This window comes from Pipra filicauda, unplaced genomic scaffold, assembly GCF_003945595.2.
Source record: "Pipra filicauda isolate LSUMZ 115617 unplaced genomic scaffold, ASM394559v2 scaffold129_size2064235_pilon, whole genome shotgun sequence".
Lineage (NCBI taxonomy): Eukaryota > Metazoa > Chordata > Aves > Passeriformes > Pipridae > Pipra > Pipra filicauda.
In genome coordinates, this window is record NW_024103762.1 from 1874534 (window position 1) to 1886430 (window position 11897).

The following is an 11897-nucleotide window of genomic DNA, read 5'->3' on the forward strand; positions in this document are numbered from 1 at the left end:
TCTCCGTAACAATATTTGTTTCACTCCCCAACCCAAGATGAACCGTACAGCACAAAATGAAGTACAGAAAAAATACCCATAATTTCTTTCTTCTGAATTGAATATTTTGCCATTTATTATTGGCTTGCACAGCAGATCAGATGGGACTATTTCAGTTTAAAATTAAATTACCATCTTGATTACTGGGAAAAATTCGTACATGGACCGAATCTACCACAAAGCAGCCCTTAATGTGGCAAAATTTCAGTTGATTTTCAGTGCAAACTTTGTCAATATAGGGATAAGCAAGAACTCAGGACTAATGTAACCCAAATTCTGTTTTTACCGAACTGAAGAAACTATAGAAAAACTAAACGAAGCAAAACAAAAGAAAAACACCAAAACAACACAAAACTACTGACCTATGTTTAATTTTTTGTCTCCAGAAATAATTAATGGTAACTATCGACTTCTTTTAGTCTCTTTAATCAGTAAAGAGTTTAACCAAGTTTTACTTATAGGCAAACAGCATTTTAAGCAACACGTAGGAACGACTTTGTGATACGCTTTCCCTGAGTAGGATCTGTTTCCTAGAATCATCTATCTTGTAATGAAGCAGTTTGTAGCACAAGAATCTATTCAGCATACACTGAGACAATATCACAGTTTTCCCTTTCGGCTTTGACCTCTTTCTTTGACCCTTTTTTAAGGACAAAGCCCAGCACTTAAATGCCTGGGGCAGACTGCACAGGGAGGTAGTGACACACAGTAAACAGTAAATAACAACTGTCCAGGGCCACAGGGAGGCTCAGCATCAACATCAGAATTAGATAGTCCCTCCTGGATTCCCTGGAGGCAGCACTTCAGACTGTACAGTAGTGGGGTCCAGTGATGATCCCTACTAGGGTAAGTCCTTACTCCTAAACTCAGCCATGTGAACTATCCAACTAAATACCAACCTGCTGCTATTCCTGGGGATCCTGCAGCCACTGCTGCCTCAGGAGTGCCTGCTTCCTCCTCATACTGACAATTACCATCTTGCTTTGACCAGACGTTGAAATGTTCCTCATTTGACTGGGAAGTAAATTGAAGAATATGGGTAATATTCTGAGGAATATGACTGAGAATAACCACGTCACCTTAACAGAAACTTCCATGTGTTTTGACCAAGCCCACAAAGTAGGCTTCACTAATAATACTCTGATGGCTTTAACCATGATGAGGTACAGCATGGAAAATTTACAGATTTTGGTGAAAACAAAGACATTACTTGATTTTAAATGAAAGCAGTAGAGAAAAAAAGATTCAATTCATATTAATGATCCACAGCTTCTGTAGCTATCAGATCCACCTTGTTAAGGAGTTTCCAAATGCTAATTATAACACAATTTTAATGGGAAACCTTTGTCTTATTGCAGTTCAGGTCCTGTTGGCACTTAAGCCAATGGGAATTTTGCCATTGATTTCAATGGAAACAGGAAGTCTCATTTAGTGGGCATTTATAAATATCATGTGTTTGTCCCTACAAATTATAAATTATGGTCCTGCTTGCAAGATTAAATCTTACTCCATTCCCAGCAGAAAGCCATGGAATTTCCTTGTCTTGGACCCAGGAACACTGTGTGGTCTGTGTGTTGTATTTATTCAACTCAATTCATTTGCCCAGAAAATCTCTTTCTGGTCGGAGAGATTTCTTAACGCAGGATAAAACCACCAGTGCAATTCTCTGAGCAATTCTTCTTCTTATAAAGCTGTAAACACAAAAATCATAAAGAAAAGTCCGACATAGCTACAACACACGTACAGAGCCTGACTTTCCATGCACAGAGAAAAGTCCTTTCCAAGGATTTTTTCAAATGCAAAAGATCATTTCTTTGTAAATTCCTAAGCTGGGAGGATTTAAATACAAATAAAAAGTTGAGAGGCCACAATCTCAATCCTGAGAAACTCAAAAATTTAATGGGAACGAAAAGCACAGAAAAATAATATAAATAGGAGCACGTAATAAATTTCAATGTTGTCATACTTACTGATGCCATAAGGAAAACTGTTATATAGGCACTTTACCCTAATCAAAACACATGAAGAGATTGACTCCACAGCCTGTATTCTTTAAATTCCCCCTCAGTCCTTACCAGAGCTTTATTTAGAAATTTGCCAGGACTCCTGTTTCCTGTAACTTCACAGCTGCAGAGTTTACGATGCCATTCACCACCAAGCAGACACTGCCTGCAGAAATGTCAGGGGATGCAAAACTATCTCAGAAAGATCTGGAAAGTGCTCGGCGTTCCCCAGAACAGAAACAGGTGTTACCACCAGGGAAAGGCTCCTGTCACAATATGGTTCAAAGAAATGGACTTTAGAACACTAATTGTAAATATTTTGAAGTCGATACAATACAGGCAGTGCAGTACCTTTGTTTGGGGAGGGGGCCTAAATTTCAGTGTTAAGAAGAGTCATTTTGTCCACGTTTTCCACCAGCAGTTCTACTATGATATCTACAGATAGATTTTTAAAACTCAGAACTCAATCAGCTCCCTCAAAAACCTAACTCTACAAGTCTGATGTTATCAACTGTGAGATAAAGGCAAAAATAGGTGTTTTGTCCACACTAACTCTCTTGCACAGATGTGCTCTAGGCAACATCAGAAAATCTGTCCCTTCTCCCGAGCTCATCAAGACTGCACATTTTCCACTGCATGAGAGGAAATCTGATGCTTCATTTTTACCAGCACCATGGAGAAAAGAGACTAAGTCCTTGAGAATTACAAATGACTGCATTTAAAGAAACTATCTTTCACCTCAAAGCCATACCTCTTTCCCCAAGTAGGCACGATCTGATACAATTTGAAACCAGTATGTGGGATGTAATAAACAGGAGAAGCTGAAGAGAATTTGGATGCCAGTGATTCTTTTGGGTATGGAGGCAGAGTGTATTTCCCAAACACAGAACTCAGTGTTTTTGTTAAATATAGCCCTAAACTCTCGCTATGCTTGGAAGCATGTGTCAGCTTTATCTGCATTGACCAGGCTGTAATTTTACACCATGTCAGGGATCCATAAAAACAGTCTTGACACAAACTAGGTCTGTTTAGCTCACTGAGAGCCTCTGCTTTTAGAAAACCCCGGGGCTGGAGTGAAATTCATGGTCTTTTTAAATTTTGTACCGCTGCTTTCGCACCAGGATCACACCACGAGTGGTGTGAGCAGCAGCACAAGCACAAGTCCTTGCTGCAGTATTATTCAGCTTTGCTCAGTATAAGCAAAGTGGGAGGAACACACATGGTCCCCTGAGAGTAGAGTTTTGGAAAAAAACGATTTTTTACTTCACAATTTTGGTGGAACAGAATTTCCCACCAACAAGTGGGATCTATTAAGCCTTTTTTATTTTCTACTGAATTCATTGTTATTAAGGAACTACACTAATAACAGCAGAAATAAAGAATATTTGAGACATCATCCTTTAAATCTGAGCTTTCCTACTGATGCTATTTTCTTTTAAATTAAATGCTCTGCCATCATCAGACAAACAAGTCTGCCTGGTTCTCTTAAGAATGTTGCTAAAACCATCATGGGGATTTTGGGTTAGCTGAGACACAGGATATCTGATCTAGCAATTCCTAACTGGAATTTCCTTACTAGCTGAAACAGTAGAGGACAAGCTGAATTATCGAAATCATCAGACAACTTAAAAAAGGTCCTAAATTAAGTGGTGGAGTTAAACATAGTGATTTGCCTCTGCTAGGCTGGAGTGCAGGGAAACAAAGATCATTTTGAAAAGTATTCTTTGAGTCAAATTAATTTGATTCTAAATGAAGTCCACAATAATTTTTCTATGTTAAGCCTTTTTCACCCCTCACACTCTTCAAAACGATCAGAAAGGAAACTACATAGAAATCTTGTTTGTTGCTTTAATTGTGAACATTTCTCATCTATAATTCCATGTTTTTTTAATCTCTCCCATCTGCTCTGCATGTGTTCAGCATTTCCTGGACACAAACCGAGAGTTTAGTAGCACTATTAGCTCAGTTCTGAATTTCTTCCATCAAGCCCATGTCACACCAAGCAAGCAGGTTGGGATACTCAGTCTCACTCCTGCTGTTCATGGCAGGGCTGGAAATCTGTTGCAGGAACTGGGCTGCGGGCACTGCTTGCACTCGGAGGGATGGAAGATCCTTCAGGAAAACAAACAGCTGCTCTGTTTCAATGGGGCTCACCCAGAATACTTCATATAAGCAGGAAAAATCTCAGACTCTCCCCAGTCATGAGACAGTATCTCAAAACAGATTTTGCTCTGTTGAGGAAGCTGAATTTCAGGCTGTTTTTTCTCCCTGAGAGGCTGAAAAATGGCTCTGCACTGCCCAGAGACATCTGAGAGTGTCCCCAGAGCCACAGGCTCAAACTGGGCTTGCTGGGGAAGCTGAGATGACAAGGGCCAGAGCACCATGGCTTCAATCCCGAGTCAGCACTCCCAAATCCCACCTTCCTGGCGATATCCCTACACAGGGGATACTCCACAGAGTGCAGCCTCCAGGAGGTTTATGGATGTTCCTGTCGTGGAAAGGGAGTTGCAGCATTTTAGCCTCTAAAGATTGTACCTTCATTTTCCTTTTTACTGGTTGGGTCTGTTTCTCTAACAGCAGTCTTGCTATTTTTGCCGTTGTTGTTGTTTATGCAGCTTTCCTTGGAAAACTCCAGGGGATTGCTGAAGAAGTGGCAGAATTAGGACACCAAGATACAGTGAAAGCGATGCCTGATTATCAGGTTGTGTTTTTCATACTCCTAGTTTTAAAACTGGGTGAAATCCAATTCCACTCACTCAAAGGAAATCCTCCTTTTGGAAAGATGACCTGCTGACCATATCAGCAAAGAGAAGTTTCCATGTTTTTGGTTTATTAATAACGCTGAGCTGTCCATATAATCAGGGTCTAAACAGAAACATATTCTGCAAATAAAGGTGGTTACAGAAGATGTTCAGGTAAATGCCCCGGAGCAGCAGGTCACCCCAGTGCAGGGAGTCTCTCCCTCAGATCCATCAGAGTCATTGCCCTCAGATCCATCCAGAGTCAACCTCTCTGGACTGGCTCTGTCAAGGATTAGGCTGATCATTTCAGGTGCTGGCACTGCCATAGCTGCTTATAGACATTTGAATTTAAAAGTGGTGTCCTTACATATCAATTTCAACAAGGCTTAGAACAACTTTCAAGCATTACTCAACAGATGCTTCTCTCTCTGTTTTGTATTATCTACATGTTTAATAGAAAAATATGCTTATTACCCATGAATGTTAAACCTTGTCACTTTGTACTTTTCTCCAAAGCATGACTGGAACTCTTCTACTCATTCTAATAATGCACACATTTTAATGCCTATGCCAAAAAAATTTCCATCATTCATAACCAGAAGCATTCATAATTTAAATGACTGTCTCTGCTGTTGATGGCACCATCAATTACAAGGTTAGGTGATGGGCAAGATCTGCACTGATTAACATGCATTTTTCAACGTGGCTGTTCAGAGAGAATTTATATAACTGCAACTCTCAGGGAATAGCTGGGATTTGGTATTCTGAAAATACCTTGCCATGGGATTCTGAGATAACAGCCTTGGACCACTTCTTAGGAAAGGTTTCACATTTCATTTGATAATCAAGTTTCAGTAACATCACATTGTCCACAGAAGTCATTAACTTTCCAGAAAAAATTCTACATGCCCAGTTTTGCCCAGAACTCCAGCTTGTACAGCCCAGCTCAGCATTCTGTAGGACACACAGTGCACTTGCAAAATGGTCTTACTTTTCAAATTCAGCAAAGCACTTAAGCATTTATTCTGCTTAACACCTGTTTTCATCCACCTCTACTCAGAAAGGGACAAGCCAATGGGGAGAATTCAGGAATCAGCAAGACACCTTCTACTCTCGGTATCTGGATTTTCAAATCTAGGGGATGCTATACGGTATAGCCAAATGCAAAAGTCAAAAAATAATAAGTCAAATCCTTCAAATTGTGAGACTGATCCAAGAATCTCAAGAGTTTTGTTCACCTACTTCTTGTCTCTGTACTCTAAAGCTACTCTGTGAGTTGTCTCAGAGAACCAGAGGTGCAGTCGAGCACCTCCCCGTGTACCTGGTCCTGTGTGAGCAGAGCTCAGGTTCAACTTCTTACCAGATCCAGGACATTTTCTGCTCTCCCAGCTAACCAGGCTCAGCCAGACCAGAATTCTTGTTCAGAAGGAGGCAGTCCTTCTGCCTAGAAATTCACCTACCCTTTTCCTCCTAAAGTTTCCAGTGTAGTAGAATTCCTTTTTAAATGTATCCTTTTTAGCAAAGTGCAATCAGTGCTATAATTGAGCTCAGACTGAGGCCATCACAATTCAAGGAAAGACTGTTAAGTGAATTTATGACTAGAATGCAAGACATTTAATTTTTCATTCAGAACAACAGATTTGAAGTTATTTACTTTACATCTGACTGCAGCAAGTTGGTAATAAAATCCATAGTGAATATAATGTGGTTTGCCCATAAATGAAAAATAAGAACTCCCATTTTCTGTCTGGCTTGTTCTTGCTATACAATAAAGCTTGAAACCACTGGACTATCTGGACACTGATATCACTCAGGAGCTGCAGCACAAATGCAGCTCTGTACAGGAAGAACAATGCTCGCTTCTGTCTTTTCATCCCACTGATCCTTCAAATATTTGAACAGTGGAATCACTTCATTGATGCACCAATTGATTAAACCAGGCTTAGCTCTCCAATGCTCAACGGATTCCTCTTTGTAAAGACTTAATTCTTTCATATCCGATGCTGTTATGTCTGTAGGAGCAATTTCCATATTCATTCAGCTCACTTTTCCATAGTCCTCATTCTGATTATTGTCAGTGTTGTTGGCAACGCCTAATGAGGGCCGAAGGAATGTTCCTGAGTTCCTGAGTCCGGGTGCGTGCCCTGGAGACATGAACTCCACATTTGGACAACCCCCACACACACATCAGCCCCTCATCACGCTCCAGTTTCCATAGAAAAGAAGCCCAAGCACACAGGCTGGACTGGAACAGGGACGAGTTTTGACCATTTCCTGATCTCAGCAAATGGAGGAGCAGGGAATTAAGTCCCACCTCACAGGGCACCTGTAAATCAGTTTGGCTACAGGCTCTGTGCTCAGAAAAACCATCTCTCACAGTCAATTTATTGTCAGTTAGCATTTGAAAGCCATATATCCTTGGAATATATATTATCCCCCAGAAAAGCAGCTCTGCCAGAAGAATTGAAGGCCCTGCTTTATTCAGCAATATCAGCACTGGATCAGCCCGTGGATGGTGACCCAATTCTTGCTCCATGCTCCTGCAATTGTCCAAGTGAAGGAGTTGTCTGTGTTTCTGGTGTTTACTCCGTGTGAGAGGGGCTGTGCAAGAACACACAGACACGGCTGAAAAACATCTGAGTTCATTTCAAACACATCTATATTTGAGAGCCTGCTGCAAGTGAGGATTATTTATAGTGCTTATAACCCACAGTCATGGAGCAGGACTGCACTGGGCTACACAGTGTAAACACACAGACTAAAGTTACAATTCCTGTAACAAGGATCCCCTTTAGGGATTTTACCACTCGGGAGTTGAAGACCATAGTTCAAGAACAGAATGTAGTAGATCAAATATTGAATAGAAGTTCTGTTTTCAGCATATATTTTTGCTTCCAGCTTAGCTAGAGGAGGTTGCCTTGACAGAAGTAACTTTATTTTCTACTCAAAAACCATTATTATCCTACACATACCTTGTTATTGGCACTTTTATTAGGATACTTTCAAAAATAGTGAGCTTTTTGCTTCAGAATTAAAGCAGGAATATTATTGATTCTATAGGCTTTCTGACACTTGCTGTAAGTAATTTTAAAACTATGGAGAGAGTTATTTGGAGGTTGAAGTATCTTGTCTGTTTATGAATGATTGTATCATATTTAACAGACCCATGTATCTATCATTTCAGAAATCAGTCTATGAGAATTTCTTTCTTAAAAAAAAAATCTCTTTTTTTTTTTTTTGCATCAATGAATGGACATTTTTAGAAATGGAACTAAACTGGAAAGGTTGAATTCAGGACCAAAAGTTTCAAGCTACAGCTTGAGAATTCACATAGAATTTATATCTGGACCACACTCCTTTCAAATTTAGGAATCATGATCAAAACTTCCTTTTGCAAATTTCATGTATGCAGAACCAGAAATTGCAATCGATCCAGTTGGCTTAAAAGTTATGCTTTACACATGTAAGAAAAATATGACTGAAGGCGTTTCGTGGATTTACACTTTAATGGGCATTTAAAGCTGAAAAGTTTCAGAATCCCTGAAAAGCTACCTCAGAGGTTGGACCCACGTCACACTAGAATGAGAGCTGGTGAAAACTAAATTACTTGAATGACTTGAATGATTCATTCAAGTTTGCAAAAACAAACCAGATGTTTTTTGGTGTATTTCCCATGTGCAGCCTCCTCCCTCCACAGCAACTGTTTTGGCATTTTTTCTTTTTTCAGCATTTTGCTGGAGGCTACATACGAGGTATCTACAGATAGGAGATGAAGTAATTGAATTCTAGAATTACTGACAAATATTTCCAGATCACTCCAAGACCTACATTCCTCGGATGACTGGAGCATGATGCATTCATACAATTACATTAAATTACATTCATACTATTTCTTTCATCTCATATATTCCCAAAGCAAATTACAAGCTGAATGAATATCCCGCTTTCTCTATTCACATGTCATTTGACAATAGGTTAAACACATTATGTAAGGTGATTCCTGATCCTTGACTCGTGACTATGGATACCCCTATCAGGAGCATTCATCTCTTTCATCTGAAAATTATCTCAGGCATATACAAGGTCACACTTATTTAAATTAAAGCAGGCACTCACTACTGATAGCTGCACTTTTGTTATTCCATTGCACACATGATTTACATCAACACTCAAAGAAGAATGACAAGAACAGATTATAGAACAACCCCAGAACTTATGATGACCTAAAATACAGCTTTTCAACCTGGAGAGGACACTTCAAGTGTCAGAAGAATTAAGATTGAAAATGGGAAGAATAAAACAAGACCATGCCTGCAGAAGGCAATGAGCCTTGAGCAAAGGGAAATGCCAAATCCCAGGGTTTAAAACTGCTTTTAGTGGTAACCTGATGGTCCAAAAGGGATATTTTCTTTTTACTTTTTCATACTTCTCTTCCAATAACTTGGAAAGTTATTAACAGTACTTGATTTAAGAAAGTAAAAGTGACCAGACAGATGTTTTTGCAATCTCTAATGTAGGGCTTGTAAAGAAAAGGGTTGTTGGAGGCTGGTTGTAAATAGTTACATGATCCCTGTGCATTTCATCAGTGCACATGTTCTGGATCTCTAGTGCCTCCAATCTCACTGCAAAAGTGACTCCAAAATCTGCTGGAGTCTGAATACAGCTCAACAGACCAGAGCCATAAATCATTTGACGTACATGCTTTATCCTTAAAACCTCAGGGCACAAAAGGAATCACCTCTCTGAAGCCTCTTAGAAAACAAAGCACACTTTTACAGACTGCATCCTTATGTGCTTCACATACTAAAGTTCAAGCTAATGGCAACAGTCCACAGGCATTAAGGGAAATAACAGCAATCAATGCTATTTTTAAAGGGAAGAGTGGGGGCGAGGGGTTAACATATGTGGAATTAGCTCTGGGCAAAATGAGAAGCCATTGCATCTAAAATCAAATGCATTCTCTGAACCAGACACCAGAGACCAAATTCCCGTGCAGACTCCTGCAGTCCAAGAGTTTCAGCAGAATTTGGCCTTCCTCTTAACTTAGCTTCATTAGGTCATATCATGCCATTGGTTTTTGTGTTGGATGCTCCACGTACTGCACATCAGTTGTTGGCACTATGTGGACAATTTCCCGAACTGGAGGGGGAGAAACGGGTGGTGTGTGTAAAAGGGAGAGGAATTTTTTTCCCATTTGGAATAATTTCTTAGAAGAGTTTGAGGGGGGAAAGTGATATTTGTATCCCTTCTACCAGATGTCACCAGTGACAACAAGAGCCAGTATTAAATATCTATCCATCAAATTCTTCTTGGAATTTTTTTCAGCGTCAGCTGGTCAAGAACCCATTCAGAAAATGGGGAAAGCTGAAATCTTCCACAGCCATTCTCAACCAATGATTCTTCCCTGAATAAGAATTATCGGTGTCTGAAACTTTTTCATGGAGGACATACACGCACAATTTGTAAAAAGATAAAAAACTTGTAGCAATAACTTTTCTTATCTTTACAAATGAAATAACAGCTCCTCCACACACAGAATCATTTTCACTGGTCTTTTGTCACTTTTTGATCACCTGCCTCGGTGCTGGATGCATTAAGGTCTCGTAGGTACCCCCCATTTGCCACTTTGCTGTCTGACCCTATGATTTATTAGTGACTGGCTTCAGTGACTGGCTGAGTTTGCCTTCCATCTTAGGGGGAAGTGCTTTGGGAAAAAGATGCCTTGTCTCTGACATTGAGACAGTCTCTGCACCGTCACCTCTTCCTGTGCCACCACCTCAAGCTGTGATGCCACTTGCACTGCCATCCCTGGCCACCCCTCAGTCCTGGCCATGATGACCCCTTGTGCTGACATCCATATGACCTGTCTTTCACTGTTCTGCTGCCTGGAGAGAGTGAGATCCAAGCTGACAGGCTCCTCACCCAGTGAGGCTACAGCATTCATGGAAGGAAATTGAGATGACCAAAATATTTCTATGAAAAAGGCAACTGCACGAAGGGACTTTTTGAAACAGCAACTGTCCAAACAATTTTAAAAAAAATAGAGATTGAAGGCAGGCTGACAAACTGCAAAGACACTCTTCACGTATTGTGCAGTGATGTTGCTATCAAAATTTTTCTCTGTATTCTGAAAGCAAAGATCTTTCATGTAGAGCTCAGGGACTTTTGTCTCTGAGACAGCTGGGTAGATGACAACCCCTTTGCTTCACACATACCCAACTAAACAGGTTGTCAGAACCTTGCAGAATTGTAAGAGTTTCTCTGGAAACAGATGAAATACCCTCCCCCAACCAACTGTTCCGATGGATTGACATAATATTATTTTACCTCCTGTAGCAACAAAGTGACTGTGTGGCATTTTTTTCAAAACACCAGATCAGACATTCTGGGATATCAAGAAGGCTATCAACAAGGCTATCATTTCCCTAAATGGTTTGCTACACAAACAGTACTCGAACAGGATACTTTTAATTTTTTTTGTTTAGTGCTCTAACAATGAAACTCTATCACGCGTAGTGTCTACAGATAAGATAACACGTTATCATATTTAAACATTCATTAAAGTCGTCTCTTCAGAAGTTACTCTGCTTCATTTCATCTGACTCCTCAGATCAAGCGTATCAGATAGTGGGAGGGTTTCTTGCCCTACATCATACAGAGAAGTTGGTGATTTCTGCTTAAATCAGAAGAAATTTAACATGACTGTTCTTTTTGTCTATCTGGCCACTTATCTTGTTTCGTTTGCAAATATCATATGTATTCTCTTGAGATAAAAATAGTGCAAGATGATTAGTTAGGCAAGTTCATCTGACACCATTCCCCCTTCGTGACGCTGAAATCTAAAATCTGTATATGGTATACAACTTAAAGTGTATATATATGCAAGTCCAGCTCTGCTGGAGACACACAGCAAGTACCTTCCTCTCAACCTGACTGCTTCCTTATCCAGCCAAGAAGACCACAAAGGTAAGCTGATTAGATCCTCTGCTTTCAGAAAAAGAAATACAAAAGCAAATGCTCCCTAAATGGGAAGTGCCTGTGCAATTAAAATATCTGTTCTTACCTCAGCTTCCAGTCTGTTGTATCTTCATAAGCTAACATAGAATAGAATCAG

General features: G+C 40.0%; 1 long non-coding RNA gene across 2 annotated transcripts in view; it reads right to left on the minus strand.

Annotated features, from left to right (window-relative positions):
* The window catches only part of LOC113990677, a 59342-nt gene that overhangs the window by 18899 nt on the left and 28546 nt on the right, over positions 1–11897 (minus strand). For both annotated transcript variants that reach the window (XR_005567205.1, XR_003541702.2), the window contains exon 4: positions 939–1053. This is a non-coding gene — a long non-coding RNA (uncharacterized LOC113990677). The remainder of the gene's footprint in view (positions 1–938; positions 1054–11897) is intronic.